Below are 16,660 nucleotides of genomic sequence, written 5' to 3' on the forward strand. Positions count from 1 at the left end.
ATGTGAAAGGAAAAGGGTATTTCAGAGTGCCCATGGGTGTCAGCAACTCATTAAACAAACAACCTATTTTATGGCATCGTGATACAAATGAAGAGGGCAACTGTACAATGTTGGCAAAAAAAGTAGCAGCTCCTTTAAAGAGCTGCTGCTGGCTAGGCACTATAAGAAAGCCCCTAAATGTTCCCAAACACCTTTTCTCCTTTGAAATCAAAGGACTATAGAGCCCTGCAAATTAATACTTAGCTTCTATTTCTGTGATCATCCTTGTTGCCCTTCTATATACTTGTTTCTGTTGATCTGAATCTTCAAAATGTGGTACCTGCAAGTAGTTAACCAAGCCCTAGGTTAGGTCTGGCCAATGCAGAATAACAAGGAATCTCTATTTCCTATGATTTAGAAATTAACCCTTCTCTTCATGTAGCCTAAAATTACATTTACTTTTTTTTGTGTGCAGAGGTGACTGATAGACAATCTGCAATCAACTGCTATTCACAAGTATTATTGCCAAGCCAAACATCTCTCATTCTATACCTGCATCTTTAATTTCTGTTTTCCAAGTCAAGAACTTTCCATTTGCCTCTATTAAATGTTCATTTCTGATATTTTCCAGAGCATGTCACTGAATCATTCATATAATTTTGATGTTATTGTATCTTCTAGGGTAGTAGCTCTTCCACTCAGTGTTGTGTGTTCTGTCAGTTTGATGAACACTGAGAAGCATTCCCTTCATCTCCTCCTCCATCTGGTAATAAAGCAGTTGAAGAATACAAGGTCCAGGTCTAAATCTTGTGGCATCGCAATTCAGGGTCAACCTGATGAAGAACTACTGATAATCACTTTAAATATGAGTTTGGTTCTAGCTCTATATTAGAGGTGTCAGACTGCCGGCCCACGGGCCGGATGCATCATAGCGAAACCGCGCCCACCCCGTTGCTGGCAATGGAAAAAAAGTCATGATATATCACGACATGTCATGTGATGTTGCGAGTTTGACACCCCTGCTCTATATTGATCTTATTGTCATGTCATCCAGCAGGTACTTAAACAGTTTGTTAACCAGAATATTATGGGATGGGGATACTTTGTCAAATGCTTTGTTTGAAACTGAACTACGTCTACATCAACAGCATTTGCACAATCTAAGGAAGTAATCTGATTTTAGAGATTATTATGGCCAAACCTATTTTTTTAAATAATTCCATGGTAACTTCTGGCAATTAGTTTTCTGGCACTCAAGATAAACCCTTTTCTGCTTTGCTGAAGAATCTTTTGATTTTTAGAGCAACCTACCTTCACTCTTTGAAGGTGTCTTCTAACACTTTATCCATTCTCTACAGCAGACATGTCAAACACAAGGCCCGGGGGCCGGATGCGGCCCACGAAGTGTTTTCATGTGGCCCATGAAGCCATCCTGGAAACAATGAGGGAATGCCCCCCGCTGCCTTGGCCCTGGCCCAGGCTGGCTGGGAGCCAATGTACAATTTTGTGGTGGTCATCTTGCTGAAACACATTCAGTCTTAGCTCCACAAGGCCATCTAGAAACAGGGAGGAAACAGCCCCTGCCGTGTCGGCCCTACCCCCTAGGTGCATGCTGGGGAGGTGTCACCCTTTGTGAAGAATGAAGAAATGGACCATGCCTTGGCGCTTGCCCCGGTCCCACCCCCTCAATCTGTCCCATTCCTGTTCCTTGACACAAACGATGTAGAGCTGGCCATGCCCACCCAGTAGGCCACACCCACCCTGGCCATACCCCCCCCACCCCCCTGAGGGCAACCACAATGCTGATGCAGCCATCAATGAAATTGAGTTTGATACCCCTGCTCTACAATAATACATAAAAGCTCTGCTAATTCTTTCCATTGCCAAAGAATTTTTCTGGCCCTAGAAATTTAGAGGGACTTAATTCAGAGGGATAGGTTTTCCCTACTAGGTTTCTATCAGTCTCAAGAGTTCACAATTTCCCAGTAGAGTCTTTACTTCAAGATGGAGAACACTGAAGCAAAATTGCTTTGCATACTTATGACATCTTTCTGTTCATTTGAACTAATCTGAAAAAGACCTTTCTACTATTTGTACCATCTTTGGTCAATCTCAGCTCATCCTAAACATGTGTAATTCTGGGGAAATTGTATACAAGATCTTTGTAGATACTAGATCAATTTACCACATATGATTCCTTCATCATTATCTAATTGTTTATGGATAAGAGTTTTTGCCTTTAATTGGATTAAAACAGCACAGTATTTCCCAATTCTGGTCCTCCATAAGTCTCAGACAGCACACTGTATGTAGTATGTTTTGCATAATATCTGCATAAAAACAATAGGCCATATTCCATTTCCTGATACATCTTAGATGAATTAAACAATTGAATTTTGCAAATAAAAGCTGATCTTTTTCTTAATAACTGATTTTACCCATCACACTGAACTAATGTTTCCTTCAACTGTGGTACTTCTAAGGAACAAACTATGGTTTACAACCTGTTTCCCATAGTATCTGTCCTAGTGATCCAATCTACTAGGGTTGGTGTGCTCTGACTTCCTTTAATTAAACAATGACATCTATTTTGACTAGGCTGTGCAGATACCTCTGCCAGGAGTTAAGGCTAAGTTAAGAAAGACCTTTCTCTTTAAACAGGCAGGAGTTAATCTGACCCCTTTATTCATATTATAACTATAATAAGAGTTGAAATTCATACAAAATAATAGTTTCTACAGGATCTGCAGCTGGGAACCCCCCCCCCCCAAATTCTGCAGTAATCTCCTCCCTAACTTTTGGGATGGGCTTCTCTCTTATTTTATGGAGTATAGAAATATTGTCGATCTCCTTAGCAAATTGTTTGTCTCCAGCTTGTGCCCAGTTCTGTTCCTAACAATAAAAATCCGAAAGAGGCAACTAGGCACATTTCAAATGTTGGCATCCCAAATCCATGATAGTAATGAAGTGTGCCGAATCAACTTCCAAATTTCAGAATAGGAAGAATATGTCAATTTCTTCCAGAGGTATTTTCTTTTGTACTCTGCATTTAACTTTGAAACACCGTGTGTATTGATTAAAGTTTATAGCACATTGTTTTTCCAAAATCAGCATTTGATATGGCTGCTTTTTTGCAGCTGGGCTGTATCTTGGCTGAAGCCTATTCAAGAGACAGCCAGTGGGAAGGAAATATTTAGAAGCTTCTGTGCAGCTCCCAGTTGCAGCAAGATTCAGAGAAGGCAAACAGGGCCCGGGAGTCAGTTTGCACTCATTTGCAATTTAAACCCCAAAACCCTGTGGTATTATTCTAGGTAGCATATATCTCTCTTTTGGTCCTGCTGTTCATTAGAGCTCGAACTGTTAAAGATGAAAGGCCACTATGATCTTCTCTGACAAAAGAACAGGAAAGGCAATGCTTGAAAGCTGAAGATGAGTGAAGAGACATTTTCTCACAGGCCCTGTAAATAAACATTGCATTTGGAAAAGGAAAAAATTAGATGCTGATTTTTTTTTTTTAAAAAAAATCCTTTACATTCCTCTTAAATCTATGAGAACAAGTTTGGTCTAATGCAGTGGTTCTCAACCTTCCTAATGCCAAGATCCTTTAATACAGTTCCTCATGTTGTGGTGACCCCCAACCCCCCATCCAGCTGGCGGGGGGTATCAAAAACTTGACCAAAAAAAGAGAGGAAAAAATGGGAAAGTATAGGTAGTCCTCGACTTACAACAATTCGCTTAGTGACTGTTAGAAGTTACAACAGCACTGAAAAAGCGAATTATGATCATTTTTCACACTTATGATTGTTGCAGCACCCCCAGGGTCATGTGATTTACATTCGGATGCTTGACAACTGATTCATAGTTATGACATTCACAGTGTCCCAGGGTCATGTGATCAATGGCCAGGGGGTGTGGCCAGCTGATCACTCAGGTTGCATAGTGGCTGTGGGGGGGAATCTGTGGGTCTCTGGGATGGGACTGGAGTGGGTACCTGCCTTCCTTCCCTCCCCTTGTCCCTTCCTTCCTTCTTTTCTCCCTTTCCTTCACCTCCCTTAGTCTCTTCCTCCTTCCCTCCCTCTCTCCCATTGTCCCTTCCTTCCTTTTTTCCTTCCTTTCCTTCACTTCCTTCTTAGTCTCTTCCTCCTTCCCATCCTCTCCCATTGTCCCTTCCTTCCTTTTTTGCTTCCTTCCTTCTTTCCTTCCTTTCCTTCACCTCCTTCTTAGTCTCTTCCTCCTTCTCTCCCTCTCTTCCATTGTCCCTTCTTTCTTTCCTTCCTTTCCTTCACCTCCTTCTTAGTCTCTTCCTCCTTCCCTCCCTCTCTCCCCTTGTCCCTTCCTCCCTCCCTCCCTTCCTCCTTTCCTTCCTTCCTTCCCTCCCTCCCTTCCATTGTTCCTTCCTTCCTTCCCTCTCTCATTGTTCCTTACTTCCCTCCCTCTTCATCCCTTCCTTCCTCCCCACTCCTTGCCCAGGAAGGGACGAGGGGAGGGGGATAGGCTGCCAGCATGGCTGGGGGCTTTGCTCCCGGCAAACCTGCCTGTGCACAGGCAGAGACAGGAGAGCTCCGCCCAGCTCACTTGCTCAGCTTCACCAAAAGACATGCCTCTTGCTAAGTTAGCAGAAGCTCCAGGATCAGCGCTGGGCTATAGCTGATTTGTGCTTCTGCTAAATTAGCAAGTGGCATGTTTTCTAGCAAAGCTCGAGCAAGTTTGCTGGGCAGGAGCCTACAGCTGGAGAAGCGCGGGTCAGCTGTAGAGGCCCTGATCCTGGACAAGAGGGAAGGAAGGAAGGACGGAAGGGACAAGAGGAAAGAGGGAGGGAAGGAGGGACAAAGAGGGGGAAGGAAGGAAGGAAGGGACAAGGGGGAGAGGGAGGGAAGGAGGGATAAAAAGGGAGGTGAAGGAAAGGAAGGAAGGAAGGGACAATGGGAGAGGGAGAGAAGGAGAAAGAGACCAAGAGGGAGGGAAGGAAAGGAAGTTCCATCCAGCAGAGGCTTAGCATACCGGCTGCCGAGGAACAGAAGAGTGCAAAGCCAAGGAGAAGAAGGAGCCCCAAAGGGGGCTCCTTTTCTCCACCCCTTCCCTGGGTTTGTGGGGAATTTCTCATCACCAGTGCTGACAGGTGCTCCTTTGAGCCCGCTGCAAGCTTTCTTGCCCCCTTTGCTTCTCCCCCCGCTTTTGTGAGGATTGTGGCACCCTTGGGAAGCCGATCGTGCTTTGAAACTTAGGAGAGGAGGAGGAGTCCCTTCCTCCTTCCCTCCCTCTCTCCCTGTCAAGCCCCGGCGGGCTCATCATGAATGGGAGGAGGAGGTGATGAGGATGGGCGGGGTGGCAAAGGAGACTGGCGGCTGTCGCCAGACCTCCCGGCTGACAAGCGCAAGTTTGGGGGTCGCCAGCTGACGGGCACAGGAGTTGGGTGCTGTGGAGGCCTCCCCTTCACTGACCTGCGTGCACGAGAAGAAGTCAATCCAGTTGCTGCACAATGAGTCTCTGGGGAGGGCAGGGCCTTGCTCTGCACCTGTGGTCTTCATGCGCCCCCTGCAGGGCACATTTGGTAGAGTTTGTGCAGACTGCCGCCAAGCAGCATATTTTCCATAAACAAGTGAGGTGGAGCAGAGGGGGGGAGAGGGAGAGAAGCCGGTTTACAAACCCTGCCTAAGACCATCGGAAATATGTGTTTTCCAATGGTCTTAGGCGACCCCTGTGAAAGGCTCGTGCGACCCCCAAAAGGGTCGCGACCCACAGGTTGAGAACTGCTGGTCTAATGCAAGGGCAGGAACCATAGCCCTTTTATGACTTATGGATGTCATCTTCCAGAATTCCTGAGGCAGCAAGTTATAAAAGGACCATGGTTCCCCATTCCTGGTCTAGTGCTTAAAGTACCAGGCTAGAAACTAGGAGACTAAGAGTTCTAGTTCCACCTTAGCCATGAAAGCTGGCTAGATGACTTTGTGCCAGTCACTCTCTCACACTCCAACTTACCTCACAGTGTTGGTGTCATGGGAAAAATAGGTGGAGAAAGGCATGTTGGATATGTTTGCCACCTTGAGTTATTTGTAAAAATAATTCTTCTTCCATGTCTAGATCAAACTTTAAACTGCTAGAATGAAGCCACCTTCTTGGCTTTGTCGTTGGCCAAAAATAAGTCATTATCGGTACATATTTCTGGTAGTAGCCGATATACCAGCAGATGGGCAGGGTTCTGTGTCTCTCCACATTCACATAGCATGTTGTTATCTGCTAAGAACCTCCACTTGAACATATTGGTTTTACATTTAGGCACTCCAAATCTCAGGGTGCTCCAAGTCAGATCCTTCAGCCATATCCTCCTTTAATGTTACTCCTTGCTTGATGGTCTCCTTCCTCCATCTTTTAATTTGATTTTGTTCTTATGTACTGTAGAAATAATAAATATGAATAAATAAAACAAATAAAATAAAAAAATAAATATTGTGAATTGCTTTTAAGTAGAAGCTGTTGCCTGCAAGCTCCATTCTTCTCCACCCTTTTTATCATTTCTTCAATCAATGCAAAGAGAGTGGTAGAGAACACAAGACAATAAGTAGGATTTCTCCCTCTTAATACCAATAGTGAGCATAATTCAAGAATTGCAGCTGGTCATCATGAGAAAACAATGGTCCATCTTATCCCTTTTCAATGATGAGAAGGGAACTAGAAGGATCTTGAAGGAATCAAGAATGAAATGGTGACCAAACTCACCTTGTTTCTCTCTCTCAAATCCATTCCTTTTGCTGAGAATCTTCTCAGCCTAAACGGATCAATTCTGCTTCTCCTATGAAAGATATAACTGAGGGAGAAATCTATTTCTGAATCTGGGCTGGTGGTAGAATCAACTGTAAAATGAAATGCCACAAAACACAGTTTGCTATAATTAAACACCATGATCAAAGCCCCTTGTGGGTCTGATTCGAAACCTCTTGATGACCGTTGGACTCATTTAGAACATTTATTTATAGTTGCCTTTGAAATGCATTATGGATGAGAAAAAGGAAAGTCAAGTCCAATTTTGAAAAGGGCAGAATTAAACGGTAGCTGTCAAGAATCTGGCTGTATCAATAAATGGTTCCCCAGAGACTTGACTATTTCTATCTTATTTCTGCCATTTCTTTCTATAATTGCTGGGAGGATTCGTTGCTTAACATTCATGCTTCTTCTTCACCCTAGCTTCGTACCACAGTACCGTTATTCTCTTTCATTCCAAGACAGGTTGGATTGGTTGCTGAAATGGCTAAGCAACACAGCATTCACCACATGCAAAAATAATCATAATAATGAGGCTTAATTGTGCCATAACTGAAAGCAGGCTGCCAAAAGAGCAGAATTCCTTTTGAATGCCTTTACCTGAATGCTAGTTTTGCCTTGCAGCTCATTGCCATTTCTTCCCTAATAAAATGCTGTATTTTGAAAAACATATCATGGTAGAATAAATACAATCTATCTTAAATAGGTCAGAAATAAAAGGACAGACCTCTCTGGAATATGGTCTTCCAATAGCTATGTGAGAAAGAATTGTAAAATTCAAAAGGCCCACAGTCTGTCTTTGTCCAAATTGTACCTGCAAAATTGAAGAAGGATTTGCTTGTTCCTCTGGTGCTTTATTTTTAAATGTAGGACCATTCAAAACAACAGGCAAAAGCGATAGAGCTGCATGGCAAAAAATCCAAGATGGAAAACAGTCTGCTAGAAAAAGACTCTAAGCTTCCCCATTAAGGCAGTAAGTTAAAAGTTAAAGAGCACACATTCTCCAGCATTGTTCAGGCCCTCTGATTTTTCTTGTCCTCGAATTTGCTTCATTAAGATTTCGAACTGTAGCTGCTACTCAAATCAGTTTAATTATTCTATGGTTTATTTGGAAAGTGTTTGTTTTAATATGTATGTTATTTGGCTGCCCCAAGGATCATTTAGTATAAGATGCTGATATATTACTACTGCTAATTATAATGGAAACTACACCAAAGGTATCTCCTAACAATAGCATAAATGGGAATTATTGGAATTGAGAAGAAAACTGTGAAGCTTTTAGATTCACAAGGAAGTTTCCATCTCTCCCTTTTCTGGGTATTTCCCCCTACATTTTCTTTGTCCCTCAGTGCAATCTAATGTCATTTTTGTTCCTCAGGAATTGAGGTGGATGTCTATAGTCTACCCTATACTCCACCTAGGACTGTGACCTGATAGCTTTCCTTCACCCATTGGTGTGTATATTAATTATCTTACCAGGAAACTCAAAGGTTTGCACATTAGTTCCTGAAACTCTCATTATCCCATTTTTTCCGGACATAGGAAATTTCTTTTTTTTTATAGATATTTTATTGATTTTTAACTATAACAATCTCCAGTGCCTGGTGTACAACGTGTTGTCTTGATTTATATTTTAACAAGAAAAAAAGGACAGTAATAATTAACAGTCAATAATGATTAAATTTGATAATTCCATAATTAATATATTCATTAATAATATATTTATTTGATCTTCCCTTCTCCCATTTGTATTTTCCTTCTTCAACCTTAGCCAAAATATAATTCTTAATATTTTCAATATATAAATGATTAGGTATAGGCATTTTTTATATTTATACAAATAATAATAATATTTCTATATAACATTTTTAAGCTTATATTATTCTCATAACCATCATCTCATTAGTTCAGCATACATCCTATTTTTATAATTTTTGTTTGCTTAGATTCCCTTATATTCAATCCAATTCTTTTTTTTATTGAAATTTTTATAAACTTTTACAATAAAATCCCTCCCCCCCTCCCCCCCTCCCCCCCTTAACCATCCCCCCCTTCCCAGAGCTGAATACAGAGCTAAAAAAACAGGAAAAAAAACATAAAAATTAAATAAACATCAATCAACTATACATAAATCCTAAAAAATTAAGAAAACACTTTAACTCCAATACAATAAAATCAGCAAATCTAACCATAACAACTTTACACTATAAATTATTCAAAAGCTAAATAATACTTTCTAATCCCATATTTGTTCTGAACAATTTACCTATCTTTTCCACACAGAATTATATCTCTCTTGTGAATGGTCTTTCAGATAAGCCGAAATTTTAGCCATTTCTGATAAATAAGAAACTTTAAGAAACCATTCCTCTAAGGTAGGCAAGGAATCTTTCTTCCAATATTGCCCAATCAATAACCTTGCCGCCGTAATAAATTTCAACATTAAAATAATCTCTTTACTATCACAATCTTCAATAATACCTAACAAAAATAATTGTGGTGTAAATTTTATCCTTCTATTAAACATTTTTTGAATGTTCCACCAAATCTTAATCCAAAATCATATTTCTACATGACCACCAAATATGATAATACGTTGCATCCAAACTACCACATCTCCAACATTTGGGCTGTAAATTAAGATACATGCAAGACATCTTTTGTGGATCAAGGTGCCATCTATAAATGATTTTATAAAAATTTTCTCACAAATTTTGAGCTTGGGTAAACTTAACATTCCTCACCCAAATTATCTCCCATGTGTCATATTCAATCCAATTCTTATCAGTCATACATTCCTCATATTAGTCAACTCACTATCTAAATTTTCCCATTTAGGTACATCATCCCTATATTTTATGTCATGCATTATAAAAATACTATACTTTTTATCTGTCTTATAGTATCTAGATATAACATCCTTTTAAATCAGTTTATATTTTACTTATATATTAATAAAAGGTACATCAACCTACTATTTTAACATTTAATATATTATAAAACATACTATATTACTTAAATCTCATTATCCTTCTTGTTATAAGGCCCCATTATGTTCGAAATTCTCTGTTCAACTGCAGATTTGGTTGACCTACAGCTGGAATAGATGATCCAGGAAGCCAATGGGGGTTTGCCTGGCTCTATTACTATTGTTCCAAGTTTTGTTTCTCTCAGCAACTCAGCAATATCTGTAGCTAACCATGATTATGTCAAAATGACATAATTGCATGCTTGTTGTACTCCATGTTCTGTTTGCAGATTCTTGTGCATTACCTGACTCTATAGCTTCCCCTTCTTCATTTTCCCTTGCCCTATTTGTCTGTTTAATTTCACCATATACCCTTTCCAGCCTTTGGGATATAATCCTTGGCCTGACAGTGATTGTGCTATGATTTAGTATGGAAAACCACATTAAAGCATGCCACAGGTTTATTAGACTCTCAGATCTTTCAGAGTACAGCATCCTAAAATCATAGTTCCCATGACCAATAGTTGGGGCTTATTGGGGCTGTAGTTGAGAATATCTAGAGGATACAAGGCTGCCTATTCCTGCTCTAGAAGAGGCTGAAGAGGAAAAGAAAGTCCTAAACAAGTATGTAATGTCAGTGGATTCAGTCCTGAACTAGATGTGATGACTCACCCAGAAGCTTACCCAAATGTCTCTTTGGATATCAGTTCAGAGGAGGATGAACCAGTCCAGGTACATCAGTAGGGGGGTTGTTCAATGGCTCTGAGGCAGGGGCTGCAAGTCCAAGTGAGAGGGAGTGGTTGATGGGAGAGAAAGTAGACAAGCAACTAGCTGAGAGTAATTTGGCTGAAGCACAGCCGCAGCAGGACAGCCCTGAGGTTTAGATGAGGAAAGCACACAGCTGTAGCTAGTCAATCTGTGATGAGGAACAGCCTGCACCTGATCTGAGAACATGTAGGGGAAAGAAAAGGTAAGAGCAGCAAAGTCAGCCCAACTACTCGGGGGATGCAGCCTTGTCTGTTTTGATAGACTACATCAGAAGCTGGCTATTTAGCACAGCAGTCAGACTGAGATGATGCTGGGAACGTGTTCATTTTCCTAGCTGCATGTTTCTTGGTTGTTTTGCTTCCTGCCTTGCTTTGTATTGACACTGTGCCTTGACTTTGGATCATGCCTCATAAATCCTTTTGGGTTGTGGATTTATCTTATTTGCCTAGTGCACTCATTGGCCATTGCTCTGTAGACTAACATTGGTCTGCTTTTGCTGGACTTAATTGGGCAATTTGGGAGTTTTGGTGAAAGGAATTGCTGGCAAATATTAATGAACCGACTAAGCCATTGTTATGTGTGTATATGTGAGTGGGACAGCACATTAGGAGAGCCAATGTCTAAATTATTAGAACATATTCTGAACTTTAGATGGCATATTGGAAGTCATAAGGATGCTTAATTTTCACAATACACTCCCTCCTGGAAAGTTTTGTAATAAATTCTTTATTTCTGGCAAAGTGGGCTTTGCTGTGGTGGAGCTGTAGCTTTTTATACTAAATGTCACATTCATAATGTAGCTCTCTCATGTTTTTCAACAGTTTAAAAGGTAGAGTTTTTTCCCCCACAGTAAATCCATAGACAACATTCTTTTATGATGACTTAATTAGAGTTTACTCAGGCTGCTTTGGCTAGGTAAAATTGCTTCGTAAGTAGGGGTTTGAACATTTCTACTGTAAAAGGAAGAAAAGAAAAAAAAATGGCCCAAGTCTTTAATTTTATCCAGTTCATTATCTAATAATTTTAGTTATCAGGGCAGATATGATATTGTTGCCATTACAGAAACTTGGTGGGATGAAACCCACGAATGAAATACACAGATAGAGGGATTTAAATTATTTAAAAGAAACAGATAAAATAAAAGAGGAGATGGAGTTGCTCTTTATATAAGAAATAACTACATCTCTATAGAAATAGAACACAACAATGTTGAAAACTGTCTTGAATGCATTTGGTCAATATAAAAGGGGAAAAAATGACATTGCCATAGGTGTATACTATAGGCCACCCAACCCAACAGAGGAAATAGATGAATTTTTTTGCTAGTCAGCTAACTAAGGTATGTAGAAAGCACATTACAATAGTAATGAAGGACTTTAATTACCCTGACATCAACTAGGAGACAAACTCTGCAGAAAGTGGAAGATCAAACAGATTCCTGACAAACCTAGCAGACAACTTTGTCTGCCAAAAAGTAGAGAAGGGAACTAGGGTATCAGTCATATTGGACCTAATTCTCACTAACAGAGATGAAATGATAGAAGGCATTGAAGCCATAGGAACCTTAGGTGGGAGTGAACATGCAATATTGGAATTCAACATTATGCAAGCACAAGCAATAGCACCCTGACAAACTAAAGCCTTAGACTTTGAGAGAGCTAATTTCAATAAACTTAGAGAAAGTATGGATGAGAATCCTTAAGGGGAAAACAACTCAAGAAGCTTGGAAAATTTTGAAAAGTGAGATTATAAAAGCCCAGTCTAGCACAATACCAATGAAGAAGAAAAATAACAGCTCTCAAAAGAAACCGGCATGGCTGCATAAAGAGCTCTCTGATAAATTGAAAGACAAAAAGGACAAGTATAAAAAGTGGGGCACATAACTAAGGTAGCAAGGAACCACTGAGTGGTCCAAAATTGGGAAAGGAGTCTGGCAAGGCTGTATACTGTCACCCTGCCTATTTAACTTATATGCAGAGCACATCATGAGAAAAAGGCAAGGCTGGATGAATCAAAAGTTGGAATTAAGATTGCCGGGAGAAATATCAACAACCTAAGATATGCAGATGATACCACTCTAATGGCAGAAAGTGAAAAGGAACTAAAGAGCCTCTTGATGCAGGTGAAGAAGGAGAGTGCAAAAGTTGGCTTGAAATTCAACATTAAGAAAACCAAGATCATGGAATCCGGCCCTCTCAATTCCTGGCAAATAGATGGAGAAGAAATGGAGGTAGTGACAGATTTTATTTTCCTGGGCTCCAAGATCACCTCAGATGGGTACTGCAGCCAAGAAATTAAAAGACGCTTGCTCCTGGAGAGGATAGCTATGGCAAATCTAATCAGCATAATAAAAAGCAGAGACATCACCCTGCCAACAAAAGTGCATGTAGTCCAGGCCATGGTTTTCCCAGTTGTAATGTATGGATGTGAAAGTTGGACCATAAGAAAGGCTGAGCGACAAAGAATTGAGGCCTTTGAACTATGGTGCTGGAAAAGACTCCTGCAAGTCCCTTGGACTGCAAGGTGTTCAAACCGGTCAATCCTAGAAGAGATCAACCCCAACTGTTCTTTAGAAGGCCAGATCCTGAAGTTGAAACTCAAATACTTTGGCCACCTAATGAGAAGGAAGGACTCACTGGAGAAGGGCCTAATGCTGGAAAAGATTGAGGGCAATAGAAGAAGGGGACGACAGAGAATGAGATGGCTGGATGGAGTCACTGAAACAGTAGGTGTGAACTTAAATGGACTCCAGAAGATGGTAGAGGACAGGAAGACCTGGAGGAACGTTGTCCATGGGGTCGTGATGGATCGGACATGACTTCGCAATTAACAACAGCAACAAGAATAAGGAAAGCTAAGGCTCAAAATGAACTAAGACTTGCAACAAAAGTCAAAAACAAAAAAAAAGTTTCTTTAAACATGTAAAAAACAAGAAAAAAGTTAGTGGGAAAAAGTGGCAAAAAGGTGACAAGCAACAAGGAGAAAGCAGAACTATTTAACTCGTTTTTTGCATCCGTCTTTACACAAAGGGAAAAAACCAGTCCAACCTATTAAAAACAGTTCCATAAAAAAACAGATTAGGAACACAAGTTAAGATAGGCAAGAAAATGGTAAGTGAGCACCTATCCACCCTTCTTCTTCTTCTTGTGCCATATCTATTATCGGACGTTGGCGATCATGTTGGTGATCCTGTTTTTATCAGCAGCCGCACGAAAAAGTGCTGCTGAGTTTTGTCCAAATCAGTCCCTTAGATTTTGAAGCCACAATGTTCTTCTTCTGCCTGGATAGCTTTTGCCTTCAATCTTTCCCTGGAGGATTAAATGGAGCGTGCCATATGTCCACCCTAGATGAGTTCAAATCACCAGGACCAGATGGATTACACCCCAAGGTTCTCAAAGAATTGGCAGATGTGATCTCAGAACCACTGAACTATAACTTTCAAAGATCCTGGAGCACCAGGGAACTACTGAAGGACTGGAAAAGAGCTGATGTAGTTCCGATCTTCAAAAAAGGGGGAAAAAAATGGATCCAGGAAACAACAGACCTATCAGCCTGAATTCAATACCTGGGAAGATTCTGGAAAAGATAATCAAGCAACGAATCAGCAAACATCTAGAGGCAAACAAAGCTGTTACTAAAAGCCAACATGGGTTTGTCAAAAACAGATCATGCCAGACAAATCTTATTGCATTCTTTGACCAGGTGACAAAATTAGTGGACCAGAGGAATGCTGTGGATATTATTTACTTGGACTTCAATAAGGCATTTGATAAAGTAGACCACAACCTACTACTTGATAAGATAAAAAAATGTGGGTTAGACAGCATCCCCACCAGATGGATTCATAGCTGGCTGACCGGCCGTACTCAGCATGTGATTCTCAATGGAACCACATCTACATGGAGGGAAGTGTGTAGTGGGGTACTCCAGGGCTCTGTTCTGGGCCCAGTGCTCTTCAACATCTTCATCAAAGATTTGGATGAGGGGATAGATGGGAAACTCATCAAATTTGCAGATGACACCAAGCTGGCAGGAACAGCCAACACTCCAGAAGATAGGCTTAAGATACAGAAGGATCATGACAGACTTGAATGTTGGGCACTATCTAACAAAATGAAATTCATTGGTGAAAAAAGTAAAGTTCTACAGTTAGGCAAGAAAAACACAGTGAATGTTCAGTGGCTTCTTTTCATATTCAATAAAAACAATGATGCATCAAAAACAGATAGGCAAGACTCTAATAGTAAAACATCCAGTTATCTTTTTTATCCAAAACTTATCAGAAATATTGTTGGATAAATATGCATTTATAAACACAAAATAGTGATTGGGAAAACTCTTGGAATTTAGTAATGCAACAGAAAATACAGCAATGGAAAATCCTAGAATTCAGATATTTGAGTAGGATACTCTGATTTGTATGTTTGATGTGATTGTGTTCAGGTTCTCAGAAACCGTCACATAGAGATACTTTCTGGCTTTAAAATGGAGGTTGGATTGTTCTCCCCAAACATTGAAGACTTTTGCTACAGAACCTTTTCAAGGATAGCAGTATAATTAAAGGATTTCAAATTGTATGAAAGGTTAAAGCATATGCTGCTTATTTTGTGTTGCACACTTTCTAGCTGCACAAAGAATAAAATTATCCAATCAGCTTTTCAAGTCAACAATTTTACCCTGGCTGGTCACCATCATCTCTGCAATAATTGGCTCTGAGATACTTTGGTTGGTGGGGGAAGGAGATTGATTTACTGGATTGAGACAGTATAGACTTCACAAATAAGATAAAAATAGCATCTTCCCCCCTCATTTTCTCTTCTTTTTTAATCCCTCTGTTCTCTTTGTCATCTTTGTCTCACCTGATTGTTCCTTTCATCCATCTCTCTATGAGAATATCATATGAGCATTTGGGCTTAGAAATGTGAAAAGCACTTTAGAGCCTAGAGGAATCAGTGGCTGGGTCTACGTATGATACTAAGCACAATCATGGTTTAATAAATCATGGTAGGCTATATTCAGAAAGCATACTACTCTATAAACCAGTGTTTCTCAACCTTGACAACTTTAAGATGTGTGGACTTCAACTCCTAGAATTCTCCAGCTAGTATTTTGGCCAGCTGAATTCTGGAAATTGAAGTCCACACATCTTAAAGTTGTCAAGGTTAATAATGGTTTGTGAACTACAATGCATACTTGCAAGAATACTGTATTTTGTTTTTGGTATATCAAGTGTTGCATAAGCGAAATACGTCAGCCAACAAGTCTGCCTGCATGCTGTCTCTTCTTTCATATTTCCAAGGCTTTCCCGTGAATTAACAGATTTTTCTTCAGATTTAAGAATGAAAACTTCCATGCTTTCTTTTTCTTTTATTTTTAAGAATGCATTTGAAACCTAGGTAATCTAACTTGCTTGAATTTTAGGATCTAAGATGAGGCATTTTTTAAAAGTAAATCATGTGTGTTGATCCCCATATTTCTTAATTGAATAATTTGAAAATCTGTCATTAATAAAAATTGCATTTTTATAATTATTTCTGGGAATAGGATCCTTTGATCTTCCAATGAGGCAGTTACACTTTTAGGTATTGAGCAATCAGAGTTTTCAAGATAGCTCTAACTGAAAAAAAAAAAAAAACCCTTAAGTTGAAGATTTTAATTTTTCAGTTGCTCCTTTTAAAACCTGTTTCTGATATTGAATCAAATTTAGAGAAAAAGCCTGGGTTAAATTTAGTCTTCCCCAATAAGATCCTTTCAGAAACATTGACTATGACTGGTGACTAGATAAAGATAGTTATAACTTCTGAAATCCCTGAAAGAAACTAAAAGCTTGTTTTCTTTCAAGGAACGATATAATGATTTTATATCACAGGAAGGTAGATTCTAAGGAAATATTTAAAAGAACAAACACTCTAAACAGTATCAACGTATTAATAATGGAACCATCCACTCAGAAATGTATTGAACTCCTTTTTTATTTTTATTTATTTATTAAATTAATATGCTGGCCATCTCTGTTGAGCGACTCTGGGCAACTTACAACTTCATAAAAACAACAATATAAAATATTAAGACATTAAAAAAATGAATAATAATAATAATAATAGTAAAGTTGGAAGGGACCTTGGAGGTCATCTAGTCCAACCCCCTGCTCGGGCAGGAAACCCTACACCATTTCGGACAAATGGC

General features: G+C 39.8%; 1 protein-coding gene across 3 annotated transcripts in view; it reads left to right on the forward strand.

The window, feature by feature from the left end:
* EGFLAM (EGF like, fibronectin type III and laminin G domains) overlaps window positions 1-16,660 on the forward strand; it is a 116,249-nt gene that overhangs the window by 10,949 nt on the left and 88,640 nt on the right. The gene's annotated exons all lie outside the window — the stretch shown is intronic.

This window comes from Crotalus tigris, unplaced genomic scaffold (assembly GCF_016545835.1).
Source record: "Crotalus tigris isolate CLP2741 ecotype Arizona unplaced genomic scaffold, ASM1654583v1 scf7180000018103.2265978, whole genome shotgun sequence".
NCBI classification, from domain to species: Eukaryota; Metazoa; Chordata; class Lepidosauria; order Squamata; family Viperidae; genus Crotalus; species Crotalus tigris.